At 42.1% G+C, this 27,308-nt stretch overlaps 1 protein-coding gene across 1 annotated transcript in view; it reads right to left on the reverse strand.

Moving 5' to 3' along the window:
- LOC106561901 (low-density lipoprotein receptor-related protein 4-like) overlaps positions 1 to 27,308 on the reverse strand; it is a 278,722-nt gene that overhangs the window by 136,096 nt on the left and 115,318 nt on the right.

A 27,308-nucleotide genomic window follows, 5' to 3' on the forward strand; every position in this document is an offset into this window, starting at 1 on the left:
AGCCCTGCTTTAGCCATAAAATAAATCAGTTACCTACTGCACCTATGAGCACAGACCATATCAAGAACAATATATCGTGTCTCATCTCTACCCATACAGGGGGAAAAATATTTATTTGAGGCATTTCACTCTAGGCCATAGAAAAGCTGTGAGATATGTGACCTGATTCAGGAAACTAGGCGTATGTCGCAAATCACAACTTCACAGGAGAGCCGTTTGAACGTTATTTTTTTTATCAACATGCGTTTTTTTTGTCAGAAATGCCTTCTCGAACATGTGAACTTTAATGTGCCTTAATAACAAACGTTTATGCCATCTGTAAATACGAATACAGTTGTTCAATTATGAGCCTAGTTGGTTTAGACAAAGAAAAAGTCAGGAACCTTCCCGCTAGCCATGATTGGCTGAGATAATGAGTGGGCTGGTCATGCTGAGAGATGAGTTTCAGCGGTGTAGCATCTTGTATAAAATGAGCTGCTCGTTATGCGTAGATAATCCTTTCTACTACAGTTAATTCGAAAGACATAACGTTAGCCATAGAGAACTGCAAATATGTTGCTACTGCTCTCAATAACATTGCTGCCCTGAATTTATCAGGCGCTATCGACAAAGGTCAGTGTATCGTGCCATGCTGACTCTCTCATGGAAGAAGTTGACCGAGTTTTGAAATCAGTGGAACACAACAACAGGACAAATAAGCTGTTGATAAGGGAATTATATGTTTAAAGTTAATGATTAAAGAATCCCACCCTGAAACGTAACTAATTAGTAATTAGTAGTTTATGTAGCATATATAATGAATAATTAAAGTACTAAACGTAAGTTCCATAAGGTTTAGTAGAGACCCGTGAGGAAGAGAAATGTATGTGTGTATGTGTGTGCCCAAGAAAATACCGAGAACAATAGAGACTGTGTTTGGCTCGACCTGGCTAGATGATAGGACAGGGAGTACCTCTCATGGTTCCTCTAATCTCGGGGGAATGGAACGGACAGCACTGGGTAGTGATTAACAGTGGTGAGAACTCCGGGGAGGAATACAACTCACCTACTGTTCGTGTGTATGTATGTGTGTAGGATATCTACTGTTTGTGTGGAGGTATGTGCGTAAGTAGGGAGTGAGCATAAAATTAATGTCTTTGTATAATGGACTTTAGAATGTTCTCGTGAATAAACTGTACAAACCTTTTGCATAAGTTGAGTCTTTGCCTAATTATTATTAACCCAGTGTCTTACAAACCTTGGGGATTAGTCAAAGCTTATCAATTGTTAGTTATTATCATTGGGATTGAAAATTCTCGTGACAGCTGTGCAAACTAAACGCAAACGACACAGGATGTCTTATTTAATAAAAAACGATTGCAGTCTGCCATGAAGCTTTCATCCATGTTTACGGGTAAGTATCTAGCTACAGTTTCAGATATTATAAGTTTCTAGTTTTGTCAGAAAATTGTTTTCATTGAAAATGAAAGCTTGCTGTTAGCTAGCCAGCTGGAGTTCGATGACATGTCTAAACAAAAGACCCCAAGTTAAAGCTTGCTGTTAGCTAGCTAACGTTAGTGGAGGTTAGATGGCTGGCTTGCTAGCTAACATTAACTTACGGGTGTAACATTAGTGATGCAATCTCAGAATGTCATTTCGCATTGCTAGTTATAGCCTAATATTAGCTAGCTTACTAGCTAACATTTAACTTATTTGGTTAACTTTAGCTAGCTATGACAATCGGTTTGTATTGCTAGTTAAAGCTTGCTGTTAGCTAGCCAGCTGAAGTTTGATGGCTGGCTTGCTAGCTAACATTGAACCTATTTGGTTAACTTTAGCTAACTATAACAATCAGTTTGTATTACTAGTAACGTTACTCTATGGATTGGGATTATAGTTACTTTTTTATCTTGCTAACGTTAACGTGACATGTCTAAACAAAAGACCCCAAGTTAAAGCTTGCTGTTAGCTTGCTAACGTTAGCTGGGTTTTGATGGCTGGCTTGCTAGCTAACATTAACTTCTGTGTATGACGTGTGTGTAACATTAATGATGTTTCCTCAGAATGCCATTGGGCATTGCTAGTTATAGCCTAATGTTAGCTAGCTAACTAGCTAACATTGAACGTATTTGGTTAACTTTAGCTAGCTATGACAATCTGTATTGCTAGTTCAAGCTTGTTGTTAGCTAGCCAGCTGTGCTAAAATATTTGTATCTGGAATTTGTCTTTCAGCATCAGTAGAACACGCTGGACTCTCCTCCACCAGTCATACAAGAAGAATGGCAGTACACAGATCAAGCAGTACCAGCACTTCAGGTGAAAATAATTTTCATTGCATTGTATGAGGTTATTCTTCTTATCTAAACTTGGGAGCTGAATTGATGTTGTGCAGGGTTGTAATTTCTTGTTTTATTCCCTGTTTTACAGCTTCGAGGCTCTGGAACCTGGTATTGTCGCCAAGGAGCGTTCAGACTGTCGGGACCAGGTTTCAGCTGCTGCGCAATGCTGACATCCTTCCTCCCATATATGGTCTGCATGTACAAGCACCACCTGGACTGGACACAGCTAGACAAACTTATCTTTTTGAGAAGATCAGGGAGTTTTGCGACGAAGAGGCTATGGACATCACATGCCCTGCACAAAAGTCAAGGGCAGGACAGAAACAGGCTCTCCAACTATAGATTCCCTTCTTCATGCGTGGTTCGGATGGACCGGTTATCAGCACTATCTGCAGTGCCTCTATTCAAATAACTCTCTCCTAACACACACGCCATAGGTTGCTGCTACTATAAAATGTTTTATCCTGCTGCCACTTTACCCCTGATTGTATGCATATAACTAACTCGTCTATCACTATCGTTATTGATAATGTTCATGTACATACTGTATGTTATTTTATTTATATTGACACCATTTCTGATATTGCTACTATGCAAGTTACCATTTGGCTGTACTGTTTACACCTTCTGTAGAGGCCCATCCACTTAGCAAGACTTAGCAAAATATTGATATATGAAATTAATATTATGTGTGGTCGTAACATTATTTTGTGACATACCACAAATATTGTTTGACCGTATCAAGTGTCCACCACATACATATATGGCACATTCATCTGTTTATGTACTGTATATGTTCACCTCACTCAGTTTGCATGGCCTTAACTTATGTATGGAATACTATTGATAAGTGTGTGTGGGGGGTATCTGTACATTACTTTACTATTTATATTTTGCCCTGTTTATCAAAAGTGTTGGAAAAACTTGTCAATAATCAACTGACTGGTTTCTTGATGTCTATAGTATTCTCTCCGGTATGCAATCTGGTTTCCGCTCAGGTTACAGATGTGTCACTGCAACCTTAAAGGTCCTCAATGATGTCTACGTTGGCCTTGATTCTAAGCAATATTGTGCTGCTATTTTTATTGACTTGGCCAAAGCTTTTGATACGGTGGACCATTCCATTCTTGTGGGCCGGCTAAGGAGTATTAGTGTGTCTGAGGGTCTTTGGCCTGGTTTGCTAAATACCTCTCTCAAACAGCACAGTGTATAAAGTCAGAAAATCTTCTGTCTCAACCACTGCCTGTCTCCAAGGGAGTACCCCAAGGCTCAATCCTAGGCCCCAAGCTCTTCTCAATTTACAACAATAACATAGCTCAGGCAGTAGGAAGCTCTCTCATCCATTTATATGCTGATGGTACAGTCTTATACTCAGCTGGCCCCTCCCTGGATTTTGTGCTCTACAAAAACGTTTTCTTCGTGTCCAACAAGCTTTCTCTACCCTTAACCTTGTTCTGAACACCTCTAAAACAAAGGTCATGTGGTTTGGTAAGAAGAATGCCCCTCCTCCCACAGGTGTTATTAGTATCTCTGAGGGTTAGAGCTAGAGGTAGTCACCTTATAAAAGTACTTGGGAGTATGTCTAGACCGTGCACTGTCCTTCTCTCAGCACATATCAAAGCTGCAGGCTAAAGTTAAATCTATACTTGGTTTCCTCTATTGTAATCGCTCTTCTTTCACCCCAGCTGCCAAACTAACACTGCTTCAGATGACCATCCTACCCATGCTAGATTACAGATACATAATTTATAGATCGGCAGGTAAGGGTACTATCGACCGGCTAGATGTTTTTTACCATTCAGCCATCAATGTTCCTTATAGGACACATCACTGCACTCTATACTTCTCTGTAAACTGGTCATCTCTGTATACCCGTCGCAAGACCCACTGGTTGATGCTTATTTATAAAACCTTCCTAGGCCTAACTCCCCCCTATCTGAGATATCTAATGCAGCCCTCATCTTCCACATACAACACCCGTTCTGACAGACACATTTTGTTAAATGTCCCCAAAGCACACACATCCCTGGGTCTCTCTTCTTTTCAGTTTGCTGCAGCTAGCAACTGGAACGAGCTGCAACAAACACTCAAACTGGACAGTTTTATCTCAATCTCTTCATTCAAAGACCCAATCATGGATACTCTTACTGACAGTTGTGGCTGCTTTGCTTGAAGTATTGTTGTCTCTACCTTCTTGCCCTTAGTGCTGTTGTCTGTGCCCAATAATGTTTGTACCATGTTTAGTGCTGCTACCATGTTGTGTTGCTACCATGCTGTGTTGTGAGATGTTGCTGCCTTGCTATGTTGTCGTCTTAGGTCTCTCTTTATGTCGTGTTGTGTTGTCTCTCTTGTTGTGATGTGTGTTTTGTCTTCTATTTACAGTTGAAGTCAGAAGTTTACATCCACTTAGGTTGGAGTCACTAAAACTCGTTTTTCAACCACTCCACACATTTCTTGTTAACAAACTATAGTTTTGGCAAGTCGGTTAGGACATCTACTTTGTGCATGACAGAAGTCATTTTTCCAACAATTGTTTACAGACAGATTATTTCACTTACTGTATCACAATTCTAGTGGGTCATACGTTTACATACACTAAGATGATTGTTCCTTTAAACAGCTTGGAAAAAATCCAGAAAATGACATCATAGCTTTAGAACATTAGCCTATAGACATTAGCCTTCCCTGTAGCTCTGTTGGTAGAGCATGGTGTTTGCAATGCCAGGGTTATGGGTTCGATTCCCACGGGGGGCCAGCACAGGGAAAAAAAAAAAAAAAATGAAATGTAAGCATTCACTCTGGATAAGACCGTCTGCTAAATTACTAAAATGTAAAAATGTAGAAGCTTCTGACAGTCTAACTGACATCATTTGAGTCAATTTGAGGTGTACCTGTGGATGTATTTCAAGGCCTACCTTCAAACTCAGTGCCTCTTTGCTTGACATCATGGGAAAATCAAAAGAAATCAGAAAATAAATTGTAGACCTCCACAAGTCTGGATCATCCTTGGGAGCAATTTCCAAACACATGAGGGTACCACGTTCATCTGTACAAACAATAGTACGCAAGTATAAACACCATGGGACCACGCAGATGGCATACCGCTCAGGAAGGAGATGTGTCTGTCTCCTAGAGATGAATGTACTTTGGTGCGAAAAGTGCAAATCAATCCCAGAACAACAGCAAAGGATCTTGTGAAGATGCTGGAGGAAAAAAGATACAAAAGTATCTATATCCACAGTAAAACGAGTCCTATAGCGACATAACGTGAAAGGCTGCTCAACAAGGAAGCCACTGCTCCAAAACCGCCATAAAAAAAGCCTGACTACAGTTTGCAACTTCACATGAGGACAAAGATCGTACTTCTTGGAGAAATGTCCTCTGGTCTGATGAAACAAAAATAGAACTGTTTGGCTATGATGACCATCGTTATGTTTGGAGGAAAAAGGGGGAAGCTTGCAAGCCGAAGAACACCATCCCAACCGTGAAGCACGGGGGTGGACGCATCATGTCGTAGGGGTGCTTTGCTGCAGGAGGGACTGGTGCACTTCACAAAATAGATGGCATCATGAGGAATTGAAAAGTATGTGGATATATTGAAGCAACATCTCCAGACATCAGTCAGGAAGTTAAAGCTTGGTCGCAAATGGGTCTTCCAAATGGACAATGACCCCAAGCATACTTCCAAGTTGTGGCAAAATGGCTTAAGGACAACAACGTCAAGGTATTGGAGTGGCCATCACAAAGCCCTGACCTCAAGCCTATAGAAAATGTGTGGGCAGAACTGAAAAAGCGTGTACGAGCAAGGAGGCCTACAAACCTGACTCAGTTACACCAGCTCTGTCAGGAGAAATGGGCTGAAATTCACTCAACTTATTGTGGGAAGCTTGTGGAAGGCTACCCAAAAGGTTTGACACAAGTTAAACAATTTAAAGGCAATGCTACCAAATACTAATTGAGTGTATGTAAACTTCTGACCCACTGGGAATGTGTTGAAAGAAATTAAAGCTGAAATAAATAATTCCCTCTACTATTATTCTGACATTTCACATTCTTAAAATAAAGTGGTGATCCTAAAACAGGGATTTTTTACTAGGATTAAATGTCAGGAATTGTGAAAAACAGAGTTTAAATGTATTTGGCTAAGGTCTATGTCAACTTCCGACTTCAACTGTATATATTTATTTATTTCAAAAATTATCCCAGGCCCCCATTCCCACAGGAGGCAGTTTGGCTTTTGGTAGTCCGTCGTTGTAAATAAGAATTTGTTCATAACTGACTTGCCTTGTTAAATTAAGGTTAAATAATAATAAATATATAAAAGCCTCATCCATTCATGTAGTCTGACTGTCATAAACCCAATGAGCTGTATGTTATAAGCCTGGTAGCCAAGATTGGTGTATTTATACACTCCATCTATCCTGAACACACACCGAATAATGATATTACGCATACCAGAGGGGGATGTGTGTGTGTGTGTGCGCGAGATGGATATGTTTTCAGCTGGGGCTGAACCACAGTCTCATGCTATTAAAGTAGTACTATAAATATATCTAGCCTTAATTTCACTGGCTTACATTATGTTAAGGCATTCTGTGGGATCACTGTATGTAAGTGAGTGTGTACCCATCAGTTTTGTGCGTGTGTCTGTGTGTGTGTGTGCGCGCATGCTTGCGTATGGACATGAGAGTGAGGCTGCGATGCCTCCTCAGATGCATTTAGCCCCTTTGAAAGAGGCTGACGGCTTCAATGAGTAAGGGGTGAAGTGTGTGTGTGAGATGTTTTTCACTGAGATCCTTCGAGAGAGTGTGTTGTAGGCTGCACTAAACAATATTAAGCAAAAAATAAATACCCCAACTTATATGAATCTCAGCAAATCAGGTCCATTACGGGGAGTGAAAAAAGCCTCCCATTTCTCTCTCTCTTTCAACTCAGTTAAAGACTGTGTATGTGTGTGTGGTTGGTTGGTTGCTGGCCCCTTCACAAAGGCATCAGTCAACCCAGGAGAGCCTGGCACCAAACACACACTAACCTTCAGAAACATCCCACAGCACAGCACTAAATTAATGACCTCTCTTTTCATTTCCTTCTTTTTTTCTCTCTCTCCCCTTCATTTGCCTACCCTCCTGTTCTGTTTTCTTTTCCTTCATTCTTGGCCTTGCTCTCCCGCTCTCTCTTCTCAAAAGCTTCTAACACGACAAAGACAAAAAATGTCCTACTCAGTCATTATTTTTCTCCCCTTTCTTTGCTCCTTCTCTTTCTAATCTCTCCCCTGAGGCGTGTGGTCCCTCCTTAGTGTCTCCAGTCCCTGTCCCTTTAAGACACATATAACAAGGGACCAGGCTAAAACTAAGGACCTAATGACAAAGACAGAAAGCCTGAAAACACTGTTCCTTTCTTACCACCAACAATCTAGATCAGACAAGAAATGATCTGTAGCATCATACAGACACACACACACGCACGCACGCTTATGCTCACGCACACACTCGCACATGCGCACACGACACACACAGGACACTACTCCTCTTAGACTTGGTCTAATACTGCTAACTAATACTGTTCATTCGGGTTGGTGCATGCTGATCAACAATTGAATATATGCTAAATCTACATGAGTGTATATGGGTTTCCATGAGCAGGGTTGTGTATGCAGGTCTATATGAATGGTTTTCTAAGTGTGGGTTTATGTTGGACTAAATTAGAGCGTTGTGTCTAGAGTTGGCAGAGCAGTCATGCCACATGAGAGGCTGCATTTGTTAAACAGCACAGGCCACTTGCACTGAGAATACCTATAAAATGACAGGGTTATATCCTCTTTAGGCTAGGGGGCAGTATTTTGACATCTGGATGAAAAGCATGCCCAGAGTAAACTGCCTGCTACTCAGGCCCAGAAGCTAGGATATGCATATTATTAATAGATTTGGATAGAAAACACTCTGAAGTTTCTACAACAGTTTGAATGATGTCTGTGAGTATAACAGAACTCATATGGCAGGCAAAAACCTGAGAAAAATCCAACCAGGAAGTGGGAAATCTGAGGTTAGTAGTTTTTCAAGTGATTGCCTATCCAATATACAGTGTAAATGGGGTCATATTGCACTTCCTAAGGCTTCCAATAGATGTCAACAGTCTTTAGAACATTGTTTCATGCTTCTACTGTGAATGGGGAGAGAATAAGAGCTATTGGAATCAGGTGTCTGGAAAAATGCCATGAGCTCAGTCACGGGCGTGGGATTTTTTTTATGTGGGTATTTTCAATTGAATGCCTATAGAGAATCTAATGGGTTAGGACCCAGATTGCAGTTCCTGTGGCTTCCACTAGATGTCAACAGTCTTTAGATATTGTTTCAGGCTTGTTTTCTGAAAAATGAAGAAGAATGAGACCTTTCTGTCAGTGGACTGTAGAATCATGCAATGCTGGTTTGCGGGCGTGACTGAGTGCGCACCCTTCGTTGTTTTTCCTTTCTATTGAATACGCTATTGTCCGGTTGAAATATTATCGATTATTTAGACAATTGACAACCTGAGGATTAATTATAAACATTGTTTGACATGTTTCGACGAACTTTACCGGTGCTATTAGGATGTATTCGTCTGCATGTTTTGACTGCCTTTGAGCCAGTGGATTACTGAACAAAACGCGCCAACAAAACTTCGTTTTTGGGGTATAAAGAGGGACTTTATCGAACAAAACAAACATTTATTGTGTAGCTGGGACTCTTGTGACTGCAACCATATGAAGATCTTCAAAGGTAAGTAATTAATTGTATCATTATTTTATCAGTAATTCCTTTACTTGGTTGTAAAATGTTTGTATGCTTTTGTAAGCGGGGCACTGTCCTCAGATAATCGCATGGTATGCTTTCGCCGTAAAGCCGTTTTGAAATCTAACAAAGTCCCTGGATTAACAAGAAGTTAATATTTAAGCTGATGCATAACATTAGTATTTTTTATGAATGTTTATTATGACTATTTTCTGTATTTTGAATTTGGCGCTCTGCAATTTCACCGGATGGTCGAGGTGGGTCGCTAGCAGAACGCCTGCGCCAGAAAAGTTAAAAGGTCTTACTCACATTGGCTATGGCGAGCGTGATCACACAGTCGTCCGGGACAGCGGATGCTCTCTAAGCAAGCATAGAAGTAATTTAGCTCATCTGCTAAGCTTGTGTGCAGCTCGCGGCTGTGCTTCCCTTTGTAGTCCATAATAGTTTGCAAGCCCTGTCACATCCGATGAGTGTTGGATTCAATCTTAGTCCTGTATTGACACTTTGGCTGTTTGATGGTTCGTAGGAGGGCATAGCGGGATTTCTTATAATCCTCTGAGTTAGAGTCCAATTACTTGAAAGTGGCAGCTCTACCCTTTAGCTCAGTGCGGATGTTGCCTGTAATCCATGGATCTGGTTGGGGTATTTACGTACGGTCACTGTGGGGATGAGGTCATCGATGCACTTATTGATGAAGCCAGTGACTGATGTGGTGTACTCAATGCCATAGGAAGAATCCCGGAAAATATTCCAGTCTGTGCTAGCAAAACAGTCCCGTAGCTTAGTATCTGCTTCATCTGACCACTTCCGTAATGAGCGAGTCACTGGTACTTCCTGCTTTAGATTTTTCTTGTTAGTAGGAATCAGGCGGATAGAGTTATGGTTAGATTTGACAAAGGGAAGCCGAGGGAGAGCTTTGTACGTGTCTCTGTGTGTGGAGTAAATGTGGTCTTGAGTTTTTTTCCTCTGGTTACACATGTAACATGCTGGTAGAAATGAGGTAAAACTGATTTAATATTCCCTGCATTAAAGACCCTGGACACTAGGAGCGCCGCCTCTGAGTGAGCATTTTCCTGTTTGCTTATGGCCTTATACAGCTTGTTGAGTGCGTTCTTTGTGCCAGCATCGGTTTGCAGTGGTGAATAGACAGCTCCGAAAAATCTAGATGAAAACTCTCTTGGTAAATAGTGTGGTCTACAGCGTATCATGAGATACCCTACCTCAAGCGAGCAAAACCTTGAGACTTCCTTAACCTGTTAGGGCTAGGGGGCAGTATTGACACGGCTGGATAAAAAAACATACCCGATTTAATCTGGTTACCACTCCTACCCAGTAACTAGAATATGCATATACTTATTACATATGGATAGAAAACACCCTAAATTTTCTAAAACTGTTTGAATGGTGTCTGTGAGTATAACAGAACTCATTTGGCAGGCAAAACCCTGAGACATTTTCTGACAGGAAGTGGATACCTGATGTGTTGTATTACCTTTAAACCTATCCCATTGAAAAACACAGGGGCTGAGGAATATTTTGGCACTTCCTATTGCTTCCACTAGATGTCACCAGCCTTTACAAAGTGTTATGAGTCTTCTGGAGGGAGATCTGACCGAACAAGAGCCATGGAACGATGATGGCCCATTAGACACCTGGCGCGCGAGTTCATGTTGGGTACCCTCGTTCCAATACGTTATAAAAGAGTATGCATTCGTCCACCTTGAATATTATTCATGTTCTGGTTAAAAAAGGCCCTAATGATTTATGCTATACAACGTTTGACATGTTTGAACGAACGTAAATATATTTTTTCCCCTCGTTCATGACGAGAAGTCCGGCTGGCTTAGATCATGTGCTAACAAGACGGAGATTTTTGGACATAAATGATGAGCTTTTTTGAACAAAACTACATTCGTTATGGACCTGTGATACCTGGAAGTGACATCTGATGAAGAGAATCAAAGGTAATGGATTATTTACATAGTATTTTCGATTTTAGATCTCCCCAACATGACGTCTAGTCTGTATCGCAACGCGTATTTTTCTGGGCGCAGTGCTCAGATTATTGCAAAGTGTGATTTCCCAGTAAGGTTATTTTTAAATCTGGCAAGTTGATTGCGTTCAAGAGATGTAAATCTATAATTCTTTAAATGACAATATAATATTTTACCAATGTTTTCTAATTTTAATTATTTAATTAGTGGTGCTGACTTGACTGCCGGTTATTGGAGGGAAACGATTTCCTCAACATCAATGCCATAGTAAAACGCTGTAAGTATATGCATATTCTAGTTACTGGGTAGGATTAGTAACCAGATTAAATCGGGTACATTTTTTTTATCCAGACGTGCAAATGCTGCCCCCTAGCCCTAACAGGTTAAAATCAATACACAGAAATATATATTTTTAAACCTGCATATTTAGCTAAAAGAAATCCAGGTTAGCAGGCAATATTAACCAGGTGAAATTGTCTCACTTCTCTTCAAAATCCAGCGAAAAATCATATCGCCAATTAGCATAAAAAAAAATCATATTTTTTTTTTACAAAAATTAATATATATATTTTTTTATAGATACACCTCTCCTGAATCGACCCACGTCGTCCGATTTCAAAAAGGTTTTACAGGAAAAGCAAATCATTAGATTATGTTAGATGAGTCCATCGTAAAAAGCAGCAACATAGCCATTTTCCGACCAACCACTTGCATCACAAATAACCAAAAAACAGCTAAATGCAGCACTAACCTTTTACAAACTTCATCAGATGACACACCTAGGACATCATGTTTTACAATGCATGCATTCTTTTGTTCAATAAAGGTCATATTTATATATAAAAACAGCATTTTACATCGGCGCGTAACGTTGACTGACTATTTTCCCCTCAAATGCGTCCCGGGAAACAGCGCATAATTCCATTTATTACTATTCGAAAAGATTTTTTAAATTTATATTGTCAATCTAACATTTATAGATGAATATCTCTTGAGAACACCTGTCATAACAGATTTTAAATTAACTTTACTGGGTAATCACACTTTGAGATAAAAAGAGATGCGATACACAGAAAATGAGCTAATAAACCGAGCTCGGCGCCATCTTGGAACAATCGCATGTCACATCTCATCTTGTATAATATTGTCAATAATCGCCTACCTTTAGTTGTCTTCATCAGAAAGCACTTCCAGGAATCCCAGGTCCATAACAGATGTATTTTCGGTCGAAAAAGTCCATCATTTATGTTCCATTAGCTTTCTGTTGTTAGCGCGTCTGAATGCTGTATCCAAATACTCTGCCGGGCGCGGCACAGCCGTTTCGAAATAAAACGTTTTTTTCCCATTTATGTTCGTTCAAACATGTCAAACGTTGTAAAACATTAATCTTCAGGGCCTGTAACACCAAGAGAGCCAATAAGATTCGAGGGGGATGATTTCATTGTGTTTCAAACCGTTTACAAAGGTGGGGGTAGACATGGCCGCCGGCGTCATAATGGTGATGGCCCATCCCCTGTGACCAATTTCCAACGCATCTCATTCACTGAGTTTCGACTGTATAAGGCTCAAACCACTGTGAAAAGACTGGCGACATCTAGTGGAAGCAATAGGAAGTGCTCACTGAACCATTGTTAACGGTGTGATTAATAGGGAAAGATGAGAAGTCGAGTCCACAATTCTGAATTCCACTTCCTGTTTCAATCGGTCTCGGAGTTTTGACTGCCATAGGAGTTCTGTTATACTCACAGACACCATTCAAACAGTTTTAGAAACTTTAGGGTGTTTTCTATCCATATATAATAAGTATATGCATGTCCTAGCTTCTGAGTTTGATTAGTAGGCCGTTGAAAATGGGAACGAATTTTTTTCAAAATGCGCTGTGGCGCCCCCTATCCTAGGGTATCCTCAAGAGGTTAGCAGGCAATATTAACCAGGTGAAATTGTCTCACTTCTCTTGCGTTCATTGCACGCAGAGTCAGGGAAAATGCAACACTTTGGGCCGCCTGGCTCGTTGCGAACTAATTTGCAAGATTTTTATGTAATTATGACATAACATTGAAGGTTTTGCAATGTAACAGGAATATTTAGACTTAGGCATGCCACCCGTTACGGTTCCGTATTTCACTGAAAGAAAAAACGTTTTGTTTTCGAGATGATAGTTTCCGGATTCGACCATACTAATGACCTAAGGCTCGTATTTCTGTGTGTTTACTATATTATAATTAAGTCTATGATTTTATAGACTGAGCGGTGGTAGGCACCAGCAGGCTCGTAAGCATTCATTCAAACAGCACTTATGTGCGTTTTGCCTGCAGCTCTTCACAATGCTTCAAGCATTGCGCTGTTTATGACTTCAAGCCTATCTACTCTCAAGATTAGGCTGGTGTAACCGATGTGAAATGGCTAGCTAGTTAGCGGGGGTGCGCGCTAATAGCGTTTCAAACGTCACTCGCTCTGAGACTTGGAGAAGTTGTTCCCCTTGCTCTGCATGGGTAACGCTGCTTCGAGGGTGGCTGTTATCGATGTGTTCCTGGTTCGAGCCCAGGTAGGAGCGAGGAGAGGGATGGAAGCTATAATGTTACACTGGCAATACTAAAGTGCCTATAAGAACATCCAATAGTCAAAGGTATATGAAATACAAATTGTATAGAGAGAATTAGTCCTATAATTCCTATAATAACTACAACCTAAAACTTCTTACCTGGGAATATTGAAGACTCATGTTAAAAGGAACCACCAGCTTTCATATGTTCTCATGTTCTGAGCAAGGCACTTAAACGTTAGGTTTCTTACATGGCACATACTGCACTTTTACTTTATTCTCCAACACTTTGTTTTTGCATTATTTAAACCAAATTGAACATGTTTCATTATTTATTTGAGGCTAAATTGATTTTATTGATGTATTATATTAAGTTAAAATAAGTGTTCATTCAGAATTGTTGTAATTGTCATTATTACAAATAAATAAAAAAAATTGTCAGATTAATCGGTATCAGCTTTTTTTGGTCCTCCAATAACCGGTATCGGTATCGGCATTGAAAAATCATAATCGATCAACCTCTAGTCTAGAGTGTCTGGGATGGTGGATTTAACGTGTGCCATAACCAGCCTCTCAAAGCACTTCATGATTACAGATGAGTGCTCCAGAGCAGTAGTCATTTTGGCATGAAGCTTTAGAGTTCTTGGGAACAGGAATGATGGTGGTCATCTTAAAATGTTGGGATTACAGACTGGGACAAGGAGAGGTTGAAAATGACTGTGAATATACCAGCCAGCTATTCTGCGCATGCTCTGCAAATGCACCCTGGAATACCATCAGGCCCCACGGCCTTGCAAGTGTTGACCTGATTGAAGACTTCACTCAAATTGGCCTCGGATAGCGAGATCACCCAATCTTCTGGGTCTCACACCCAGTGCAGCGTTATTTTTAAAGTGTGCATAAAATGCATTGAGTTTGTCTGGTCAAGAGGCATTGTTGGGCAGATAATGGCAGGGTCTTCCTTTGTAATCCGTAATGGACTGTAGCCCCTGCCACATCCGACAGGCATCGGAGCATGTGTAATATGATAGCCTTGTGTGTGGTAGCCATATCCTTTAGTTTAGCGCCAACCTCACTGTTTTTTTATTTTATTTATTTATTTATTTCACCTTTATTTAACCAGGTAGGCAAGTTGAGAACAAGTTCTCATTTACAATTGCGACCTGGCCGAGATAAAGCAAAGCAGTTCGACAACATACAACAACACAGAGTTACACATGGAGTAAAACAAACATACAGTCAATAATACAGTACAAAAATACGTCTATATACAATGTGAGCAAATGAGGTGAGATAAGGGAGGTAAAGGCAAAAAAAGGCCATGGTGGCAAAGTAAATACAATATAGCAAGTAAAACACTGGAATGGTAGATTTGTAGTTGAAGAAAGGCAAAGTAGAAATAGAAATAATGGGGTGCAAAGGAGCAAAATAAATAAAATAAATAAATACAGTAGGGGAAGTGGTAGTTGTTTGGGCTAAATTATAGATGGGCTATGTACAGGTGCAGTGATCTGTGAGCTGCTCTGACAGCTGGTGAGGGAGATGTGTTTCCAGTTTCAGAGATTTTTGTAGTTTGTTCCAGTCATTGGCAACAGAGAACTGGAAGGAGAGACGGCCAAAGGAGGAATTGGCTTTGAGGGTGACCAGAGAGATATACCTGCTGGAGAACGTGCTACAGGTGGGTGCTGCTATGGTGACCAGTGAGCGGAGATAAGGGGGGACTTTACCTAGCAGGGTCTTGTAGATGACCTGGAGCCAGTGGGTTTGGCGAAGGCCAGCCAACGAGAGCGTACAGGTCGCAGTGGTGGGTAGTATATGGGGCTTTGGTGACAAAACGGATGGCACTGTGATAGACTGCATCCAGTTTGTTGAGTAGGGTATTGGAGGCTATTTTGTAAATGACATCGACGAAGTCGAGGATCGGTAGGATGGTCAGTTTTACGAGGGTATGTTTAGCAGCATGAGTAAAGGATGCTTTGTTGCGAAATAGGAAGCCAATTCTAGATTTAACTTTGGATTGGAGATGTTTGATGTGAGTCTGGAAGGAGAGTTTACAGTCTAACCAGACACCTAGGTATTTGTAGTTGTCCACATATTCTAAGTCAGAACCGTCCAGAGTAGTGACGCTGGACAGGCGGGCAGGTGCAGGCAGCGATCGGTTGAAGAGCATGGATTTAGTTTTACTTGTATTTAGGAGCAGTTGGAGGCCACGGAAGGAGAGTTGTATGGCATTGAAGCTCGTCTGGAGGGTTGATAACACAGTGTCCAAAGAAGGTGTGTATACAGAATGGTGTTGTCTGCGTAGAGGTGGATCAGAGAATCACTAGCAGTGAGTGCAACATCATTGATGTATACAGAGAAAAGAGTCGGCCCGAGAATTGAACCCTGTGGCACCCCCATAGAGACTGCCAGAGGTCCGGACAACAGGCCCTCGGATTTGACACACTGAACTCTATCAGAGAAGTAGTTGGTGAACCAGGCGATGCAATTGTTTGAGAAACCAAGGCTATTGAGTCTGCCGATGAGGATGTGGTGATTGACAGAGTCAAAAGCTTTGGCTAGGTCAATGAATACGGCAGCACAGTATTGTTTCTTATCGATGGCAGTTACGATATCGTTTAGGACCTTGAGCGTGGCTGAGGTGCACCCATGACCAGCTCTGAAACCAGATTGCATAGCGGAGAAGGTGCGGTGGGATTCGAAATGGTCGGTAATCTGTTTGTTGACTTGGCTTTCGAAGACCTTAGAAAGGCAGGGTAGGATAGATATAGGTCTGTAGCAATTTGGGTCAAGAGTGTCCCCTCCTTTGAAGAGGGGGATGATGGCAGCTGCTTTCCAATCTATGGGAATCTCAGATGACACGAAAGAGAGGTTGAACAGGCTAGTAATAGGGGTTGCAATAATTTCAGCAGATCATTTAAGAAAGAAAGGGTCCAGATTGTCTAGCCCGGCTGATTTGTAGGGGTCCAGATTTTGCAGCTCTTTCAGAACATCAGCTGAATGGATTTGGGAGAAGGAGAGATGTGGAAGGCTTGGGCGAGTAGCTGTGGGGGGTGCAGTGCTGTTGACTGCAGTATGAGTCGCCAGGCGGAAAGCATGGACAGCCGTAGAAAAATGCTTATTGAAATTCTCAATTATAGTGGGTTTATGGGTGGTGACAGAGTTTCCTATCCTCAGTGCAGTGGGCAGTTGGGAGGAGGTGTTCTTATTCTCCATGGACTTTACAATGTCTCAGAACTTTTTTGAATTTGTGTTGCAGGAAGCAAATTTCTGCATGAAAAAGCTAGCCTTGGCTTTTCTAACTGCCTGTGTATATTGGTTTCTAACTTCCCTGAAAAGTTGCATATCACGGGGGCTGTTCGATGCTAATGCAGAACGCCGAAATTTCTTTTTGATACTGTCGCAAAGCTAACTAAAAAGCAGCCTTCGCAAATGGAGGATGGCTTTCACTTCAGCAGTAATACATTTATGAACTTCTTTGAGGAAAATATCATGATCATTAGAAAGCAAATTACAGACTCCTCTTTAAATCTGGGTATTCCTCCAAAGCTCCATTGTCCTGAGTCTACACAACTCTGCCAGGACCTAGGATCAAGGGAGATACTAAAGTGTTTTAGTACTATATCTCTTGACGCAATGATGAAAATAATCATGGCCTCCAAACCCTCAAGCTGCATACTGGACCCTATTCCAACTAAACTACTGAAAGAGCTGCTTCCTGTGCTTGGCCCTCCTATGTTGAACATAATAAACGGCTCTCTATCCACCGGATGTGTACCAAGCTCACTAAAAGTGGCAGTAATAAAGCCTCTCTTGAAAAAGCCGAATCTTGATCCAGAAATTATAAAAAACTATCGGCCTATATCGAATCTTCCATTCCTCTCAAAAATTTTTGAAAAAGCTGTTGCACAGCAACTCACTGCCTTCCTGAAGACAAACAATGTATACGAAACACTTCAGTCTGGTTTTAGACCCCATCATAGCACTGAGACTGCACTTGTGAAGGTGGTAAATGACCTTTTAATGACGTCAGACCGAGGCTCTGCATCTGTCCTCGTGCTCCTAGATCTTAGTGCCGCTTTTTATACCATCGATCACCACATTCTTTTGGAGAGATTGGAAACCCAAATTGGTCTACATGGACAAGTTCTGGCCTGGTTTAGATCTTATCTGTCGGAAAGATATCAGTTTGTCTCTGTGAATGGTTTGTCCTCTGACAAATCAATTGTAAATTTCGGTGTTCCTCAAGGTTCCGTTTTAGGACCACTATTGTTTTCACTATATATTTTACCTCTTGGGGATGTCATTCGAAAACATAATGTTAAATTTCACTGCTATGCGGACGACACACAGCTGTACATTTCAATGAAACATGGTGAAGCCCCAAAATTGCCCTCGCTAGAAGCCTGTGTTTCAGACAAAAAGAAGTGGATGGCTGCAAACTTTCTACTTTTAAACTCAGACAAAACAGAGATGCTTGTTCTAGGTCCCAAGAAACAAAGAGATCTTCTGTTGAATCTGACAATTAATCTGGATGGTTGTACAGTCGTCTCAAATAAAACTGTGAAGGACCTCGGCGTTACTCTGGACCCTGATCTCTCTTTTGAAGAACATATCAAGACTGTTTCAAGGACAGCTTTTTTCCATCTACGTAACATTGCAAAAATCAGAAATTTTCGGTTCAAAAATGACGCAGAAAAATTAATCCATGCTTTCGTTACTTCTAGGCTGGACTACTGCAATGCTCTACTTTCCGGCTACCCGGATAAAGCACTAAATAAACTTCAGTTAGTGCTAAATACGGCTGCTAGAATCCTGACTAGAACCAAAAAATTTGATCATATTACTCCAGTGCTAGCCTCCCTACACTGGCTTCCTGTTAAGGCAAGGGCTGATTTCAAGGTTTTACTGCTAACCTACAAAGCATTACATGGGCTTGCTCCTACTTATCTTTCCGATTTGGTCCTGCCGTACATACCTACACGTACGCTACGGTCACAAGACGCAGGCCTCCTAATTGTCCCTAGAATTTCTAAGCAAACGGCTGGAGGTAGGGCTTTCTCCTATAGAGCTCCATTTTTATGGAATGGTCTGCCTACCAATGTGAGAGACGCAGACTCAGTCTCAACCTTTAAGTCTTTACTGAAGACTTATCTCTTCAGTAGGTCCTATGATTAAGTATAGTCTGGCCCAGGAGTGTGAAGGTGAACGGAAAGGCTGGAGCAACGAACCGCCCTTGCTGTCTCTGCCTTGCCAGTTCCCCTCTTTCCACTGGGATTCTCTGCCTCTAACCCTTTTACAGGGGCTGAGTCACTGGCCTACTGGTGTTCTTCCATGCCGTCCATGGGAGGGGTGTGTCACTTGAGTGGGTTGAGTCACTGACGTGGTCTTCCTGTCTGGGTTGGCGCCCCCCCCTTGGGTTGTGCCATGGCGGAGATCGTTGTGGGCTATACTCGGCCTTGTCTTAGGACGGTAAGTTGGTGGTTGGAGACATCCCTCTAGTGGTGTGGGGGCTGTGCTTTGGCAAAGTGGGTGGGGTTATATCCTGCCTGTTTGGCCCTGTCCGGGGGTATCATCGGATGGGGCCACAGTGTCTTCTGATCCCTCCTGTCTCAGCCTCCAGTATTTATGCTGCAGTAGTTTATGTGTCGGGGGGCTAGGGTCAGTCTGTTACATCTGGAGTATTTCTCTTGTCTTATCCGGTGTCCTGTGTGTATTTAAATATGCTCTCTCTAATTCTCTCTTTCTGTCTTTCTCTCGGAGGACCTGAGCCCTAGGACCATGCCTCAGGACTACCTGGTATGATGACTCCTTGCTGTCCCCAGTCCACCTGGCCGTGCTGCTGCTCCAGTTTCAACTGTTCTGCCTGCGGCTATGGAACCCTGACCTGTTCACCGGACGTGCTTGTTGCACCCTCGACAACTACTATGATTATTATTATTTGACCATGCTGGTCATTTATGAACATTTTAACATTTTAACATCTTGACCATGTTCTGTTATAATATCCACCCTGCACAGCCAGAAGAGGACTGGCCACCCCTCATAGCCTGGTTCCTCTCTAGGTTTCTTCCTAGGTTTTTGGCCTTTCTAGGGAGTTTTTCCTAGGGAGTTTTTCCTAGCCACCGTGCTTCTTTCACATGCTTTGCTTGCTGTTTGGGGTTTTAGGCTGGGTTTCTGTACAGCACTTTGAGAATATCAGCTGATGTACGAAGGGCTATATAAAAATAAATTTGATTTGATTTGGATGTTTTGTGTTGGTTAAGGGCAGTCAGGTCTGGGGAGAACCAAGGGCTATATCTGTTCCTGGTTCTACATTTTTTTGAATGGGGCATGCTTATTTAAGATGGTGAGGAAGGCATTTTAAAAAAATAACCAGGGATCCTCTACTGACGGGATGAGGTCAATATCCTTCCAGGATACCCGGGCCAGATCGATTAGAAAGGCTTGCTCGCTGAAATGTTTCAGGGAGCGTTTGACAGTGATGAGTGGAGGTCGTTTGACCGCAGACCCATTACGGATGCAGGCAATGAGGCAGTGATCGCTGAGATCTTGGTTGAAAACAGCAGAGGTGTATTTAGAGGGTAAGTTGGTTAGGATGACATCTATGAGGGTGCCAGTGTTTACGGCTTTGGGGTGGTACCTGGTGGGTTCATTAATAATTTGTGTGAGATTGATGTCCCAGTTTAGGTCACCTAGTAGCACGAGCTCTGAAGATAGATGGGGGGGCAATCAGTTCACATATGGTGTCCAGAGCACAGCTGGGGGCCGAGGTTGGTCTATAGCAGGCGGCAACGGTAAGAGACTTGTTTTTAGAGAGATGGATTTTTAAAAGTAGAAGTTCAAATTGTTTGGGAACAGACCTGGATAGTAGGATAGAACTCTGCAGGCTATCTCTACAATAGATTGCAACACCGCCCCCTTTGGCCGTTCTATCTTGTCTGAAAACGGTGTAGTTAGGGATGCAGATTTCTGAGTTTTTGGTGGACTTCCTAAGCCAGGATTCAGACACGGCTAGGACATCCGGGTTGGCAGAGTGTGCTAAAGCAGTGAATAAAACAAACTTAGGGAGGAGGCTTCTAATGTTAACATGCATGAAACCAAGGCTATTATGGTTACAGAAGTCATCAAAAGAGAGCACCTGGGGAGTAGGAGTGGAGCTAGGCACTGCAGGGCCTGGATTCACCTTAACATCACCAGATGAACAGAGAAGGATGAGGATAGGGGTACGGCTAAAAGCTATAAGAATTGGTCATCTGTGACATCCGGAATAGCGAGAAAAAGAAGCAGGTTTCTGGGGGCGATAAAATAGCTTCAATGTATAATGTACAGACAAAGGTATGGTAGGATGTGAATACAGTGGAGGTAAACCTAGGCATTTAGTGATGATGAGAGAGATATTGTCTCTAGAAACATCGTTGAAACCAGAAGATGTCATAGCATGTGTGGGTGGAGGAACTGAGAGGTTGGATAAGGTATAATGAGCAGGGCTAGAGGCTCTACAGTGAAATAAGCCAATAAACACTAACCAGAACAACAATGGACAAGGCATATTGACATTAAGGAGAGGCATGCTTAGCCGAGTGATCAAAGGGTCCAGTGAAAATTAGATAGCTAGCCGAGCCATAGGTAGCAAGCTGGTAGAAGATGGAGGGAGGTCTGTTTTTAGCCACCTCGTGCGTTTCCGTCAGTAGATTAGTGGGGTTCCGTGTGGTAGGGGGGACCGGTTTAATTGGCAAAATAGTTATAGTTATAGTGGCCCAAGAAAATTGTCCCATAGACCTATTCAGACAGCAGCCGATAAGATAGCTAATGAATTAGCGGGCCGCAGATGGGCGTTCAGGTTACGTCGCGACGGAGGGGCAAACCTTAACTGAGGGGATAATGTCGCCGTTTCAATTCCTAATGAAGCCGGTGACTGAGGTGGTTAGCTTGTCGATGTTATCTGCGGAGTCCAGAAACATATTCCAATCAGCGCTAACAAAGCAGTCCTGTAGCATAATCTCTGATCTGGAGACCATTTCTCAACAAAGTCATGAGTAATTGTTTGAGCTTCTACTTGTAAACAGGAAGCAGGAGTACGGAGTCTTGGTCTGATTTGCTGAATGGCGGATGAGAGAAGGCCTTTTATGCTTGCTTGTGGGTTGAATAACAGTGGTCTAGGACTATATCGCCCCTAGTGTCGAGGGAGACATGTTGATGGAAGTTCGGGCATCACGTGTCTAAATGACGCAGAATTCAAATCACCAGCAACCAGAAAAGAAGCATCTGGATGCAAGTTTTCCTGCTTGGTTATAGCCTCGTACAGTTCGTTAAGTGCCAGCTTGTTATTTTTCAAGTCCTGGTGGAATTTATTAAACAGTAACAATAACAGCTGAAAACTCCACTGGGAGGTAAAAGGGTCGGCATTTGAATATCAGGTATTCCAATGCAGGTGAACAATGGGTCGACACTTCCATGGTGTCAAGTCAGCGCACCCAATTTCCATGACTCCACTGTCTTGTCTGCACGGTGAATGGAGAGTCCATCGAGTTGCATAGCCATGGGGGATATCTTGTACAAGAGCCATGTTTCGGAAAAGCAGAGAATATTTAAGTTTCGAGAGTCCCGTTGGTAGCAAATCCACAATCAATAATTGTATTATTAAGTGAAAGGAGGGAAGATGGAGGGAATAGAATGGCCAGTACTCCCTTCGCATTAATCTTGATAGGATCCCCCCTCTCTTGCCTCTGTAACGTCTGTGTTTCCTCTTGGGTAGCACAAAAATTGGGTCGGAATTACGAAAAGAGCCAAGGCTAGATGAGTCAAAGTCGAGGTTGAATCCGGTATGTTCTGATGTTCAAAAGTTGTCGGTTGTAAGAAATGTTACGGCCATCTAGTATGGCAATATCTTTAAGTCAATTGCCTGTGTGGAAGCACCTGCTATCAATAGACTTTTTCCCCCTCATTTACTTAAGTGTTTCCATTATTTGGGCAGTTATCTGTACTTCAAATCACATACTTTTGAATAACATAATTTTTGGGGGGATCGAATAAAAAAAGTGTCTAACCTATAATCCTTAATGCCACATCCGTTTGGGATAGGCTATTACAACAACAGCGTTATTAACAACAATGTTTTTTTTTTTCGGACATCATTGCACGCACGATAGAACAGCAGATTTATCAATTTTTTTGCTGCCCACAAAACAAAAACAAAGGTGCTGGGCGAACAGTGGCACTGTTTCCCCTAATGCGGATTCCATCTTTAGAGGTGATTGTAAGGACAATACCTGAAATAACAGACTAGATGACTGCTAAAAAGACAGAAACCTCTCCTGGTACTCATCTTAAAAGGGAACACGCCTTTACCCCACAATGCATTGCCAGCCAGGCATTGTGGCACTGGTCTTTCAGAGGCACTGCCATAACAGACAGAACACAATGATCAGAGAGAGATAAGAGCTCACCTGGCTGTGTGTGTGTGTGTGTGTGTGAGTGTGGGGGGTAAGCCAAACCCTCACTTACTTCCTGGTATAACATTTTACCTTTGCTGCCAAATGCTGGTGTGTGTGTGTGTGTGGTGTGTGTGTGTGTGTGTGTGTGTGACCTTCTGTAAAGAGAAAACAGACCACTGACCACACACAGCTTTGTCCACACCTCTGAACGTGACGCGAATGTGTGTATATGAGTGTAGAACCCCACAGGAACCGCGACATGGCCAGAGCTAGACAGGTGGTCCTCCGTGGAAAACACAATCCACCACTACCTACAGCAGTCTACTAACATACAGTGAGCTATTCTAGGCTAGGCTATTTCATCTATGGTGGGACTACAAGTCAAGAAAAAAGTTATTTCCACTACCGCCTGTTTTCTTTCACCAGCACCCAATGTTAAGTCACTTACTTTCTAATTTACTCCTATAAATGAGTGTATGTATGGGGAAATTACAGCATAGCCAGCACCCGCACACCCACAACCACACAGGACTTTGGAAGGCTGATCATTGTAATATAGGGTCAACACACAAACAATAACCCAACCCCCCAGGAGTGGTGGTCACATCTTGTGAAGGATGTCAAAAGGTTGACTGTTAATTTGGGCTGGACCTCCCAAGTGACTCTGTGGAGGGCAATGTGTGTGTGTGTGTGTGTGTGTGTGTTCAGTCACTGAGAAAACAGTACCCTGCAAAATGTACAGTGGTACAGAACATAGAAAGAAAATGAACCACCTCGCTCACAGACAAGTGTGTGTGCGTGTGTGTGTGTGTGTCTGTGGATTTGCATTTGGGAGATGGAACAGGACACACACACACACACACTTTCCCTGCACTCATGTATTTTCCTACATTCCCTCTCTCTTTCCCAGTCTTCCCTCACCTGTCTTTCCATTGTTGCTCTCCAGATATCGTGACAATGTCCATTCCTCTCCCTTTTCTTCTCCACTATGCCACCCATAGCTCCTATCTCTATACATCCTTCTCTCCCCTCCATCTCTTTCCTCAACCTGTAAAGCTTGTGAAAGTGTTTGTTAGAGCTGGACAGCTGCATCTCAGCATGTTGTGGCCAGACCATCCTTCCTGAGTTATGTTCCCTCTTAAAAACCCAGAAGAGTCACAATGCTGTTCAATGAGACAGGACTAAAAAGGTTTGTGTGTGTCCATAACCTCCCCCCAACACCAGTATTTTACCTCCTCCATATCTGATGGTCATCTTGGTATTTTAGTGGCATTTTTCCATTGGTTATTAGGGCCATAGAGAGTAGGAAAAGGGTAGGCCTAGATAGGTCTGTTTGTCATGTTTACTATATGTCCTATGCTCTCACTCTATCCCTCTCCCCATCCATCTAGAAATCTCTCTCTTTCTCGATCTCTCTCCCTCCGCTACACCCCTTTCTCTAAACCGCCACATATGGAAGCCCTTAAAACCTCTTAAGGCACGGTCACAGTGGTTACAGTTGCTCCCGGTTACGGTGGTTTGCAACACAGATGCCAATACCTCATCTTCTCTGCTCTCCCTCCTTCCCTCTCATCCCCCCTACTAATTTACCCATCTCATGTCAAGCCAAGCGTGGAGCGGCGAGGAGTAACCCATAGGCGCACATGTTGGGCCCAACTAACACAAACAGGCACAAACACACGGACACACACACTGGTCCTAGGGTGACATTTGGGCAGCGGCAGGGTTCTCTTCTTGCCTGCTCATCTCAGATTTTCATTAAAACTCTACTCTTATGACAGCCCAGCACTCAATCACTGTCCCAGAGAGCAACAGGGTACGGTGTGTGTGTGGGTGGGGGGGTATGCATCTCATGCAATGATTCGAAGGCAGCATCACGTGAAAATGAATTCGCATTCCACAGAGTGTAGCCACTGTAGCAGCGTAAGCAACTAGTGCTAGCAATTCAGTGGACAATTATTTAACAAGTAAACAAGTAACATAATCGATCTTCTCAGTACCTGTTAATGAATGAAGTTATCACCGACCTGAATAATAATCCTACGGTATAGGGTGCTCATCTCACATATTGCTTGGTCTGCAGCTCCATCATACATGACAGGCAAGCTTGCGTGCATGATACAGGATGTGATTTTTTGAGATGGCTAAATAAGCTATTTTACTGACTGTTAAATAAATAGCCAGAATAGTGGTGTTTCACCGTGAAGCTAATATTACATTAGGGCTGCTAATGTTTTTTTTTCTTCTAATGAGTAGGCTTGCATTGTCATTAACTCATGCAACTCACACCTTTATATTTACATTTTAGTCATTTAGCAGATGCTCTTATCCAGAGCGATTTACAGGAGCAAAACAAAACCATGGATTTTATTAAATTACACTGATGTTCAAGATAACATGGTTTTATATTCGTTGATAACTCCTATTGAAAGATGATATGATCCAATCTAACTAAATTAGAAGGCCTAGGCTACTTCATTAAGCTACATGCATTGGATACAAAACTAACACTGACGTGATAAAGGATGTCCAATATAATTATACAAAGGCATATAAAACAGGAATTCAATTAAATGAATCCAGCATTGTAAAATGATTGATGCCTTTCTCTCTCCTTGCTGTGGATTAGACAGATGAATGGCAGTCACCAGATGCCCAAGCCTCAAAACCAGAAATGTGTGGAGACATCAATACTTGTCATTTTTATTGCTTTTCCTGTATGTGTACATGAGTCCTTAAAACACAGTCCAGTCTCAAGATGATTAACCTCCAACATTCATAAGCTTGTTCAGTACATGAGGGCAAATGTTTTATCCACAGGATATGATGTTTACAGGATTTTGTTCCAACCCTTCACTACCACCTCATTCAAAGTCATTTTTGCATAAATTGAAGACTTGCACACAGTGCAATCCCCTGGCACAGAAATCACATCTGTATTTTAGAATAAGCTTCATAAATTACAATGACCTGACAAATCTGCATGATAAACAATAACATGGGTGAATCTATTTCTATCTAACATTGTGATGTTGCACCCGCCTGAATAAAATCCTGGGATATGGTGATTATCCTGGTGGCTGGGAGGTTCCCAAGTTATTTACATCTGTCTGGGTGTCAGGGTGTGAAGTCCTTCAACCTGGAACAAGCAGAGACAAGCTACCTTTATTAGTGTGCAATCGTTTGGTTAACAGTTTTGCATATTTATAGTCTTGATCAAGTTGTTTACAGTAAGAGTAGAGAACCTTAGCCTATAATTTTAACCAGTAACACCAAACCCAATGGTGCAACACAATAGGGGAAGGGAAAGTGACAAAAGAAAGTTAATGTCAGCTAACATTAGGTAAACAGACATTGCATGCAGCTAGCTAGTAAGCTAGCTAAACAGACTCATCTAGCAATCCTAGATTGAACAGAACACATCTGGCTCCATTTCCTATGCTTTTCATGTTGTTAAAATGTCTAACCTCCAAATTACTTGGGCAGGACTGTTTCCCCTGCCAAGCCAATGGAGTGAAATGCAATCAGGTGCCCTTTTTACTAGTCCCTAAAAAAAACACTAAAAAAAACAATTTGTTACATGTCTTTAGCTGGCTTACAAATTCACTAATGAATTACTTAAAAACTGTCTTCAGAAATGACACTGCTGAATCTATGATTAGTTAGTTTAGTTGTTCATCTCTAAACAGCTGATAAGCAGGCTAGCGAGCTATATCGCATCCAACATGAGCTAAGCAAGCTTGGCAACGGGCTGATAAACACCAGTTCTTGAACATTTGAATTCAAAATGCATATGAAAGTAATTTGTAGAAATGTAACATCATTTGGTAAAAACTAAACTTTATACTTACATTTCACAAAGTTATTCCTTATTCTTCTGGAACTGTTTCGCCCAAGCGGGGAATTCTGTCCTCCATTAATTCAGAAATGCTTGGAATTTTTTCTGCACCGCAAGGTGTTCTGGGATAGCCTCCCCGGCGAAGGATACATGGGATGCTGCCTTCAAAATCGCCCAAATGAAGGCACCTTAGAAGGCAGCATTTAAGGTACCTTGGGATTGGGATATGCTAATTTGACATCATGCCTCAAAAGGCAGCATTCTTGTCAATTGGGACACAGCCACAGCGACAGATAGTGCAGCCCAAAATCATTTTATTTTTGTTGAATGGTCCTTCTCTTCCTGAGGGTTAAAAATAGGGACCTACGGGATGAGGGCTGGAAGGGAAGATGATAGGATAGTGCCATTATGG

The sequence above is a fragment of the Salmo salar genome, chromosome 11, assembly GCF_965601325.2.
Source record: "Salmo salar chromosome 11, fSalSal1, whole genome shotgun sequence".
NCBI classification, from domain to species: domain Eukaryota; kingdom Metazoa; phylum Chordata; class Actinopteri; order Salmoniformes; family Salmonidae; genus Salmo; species Salmo salar.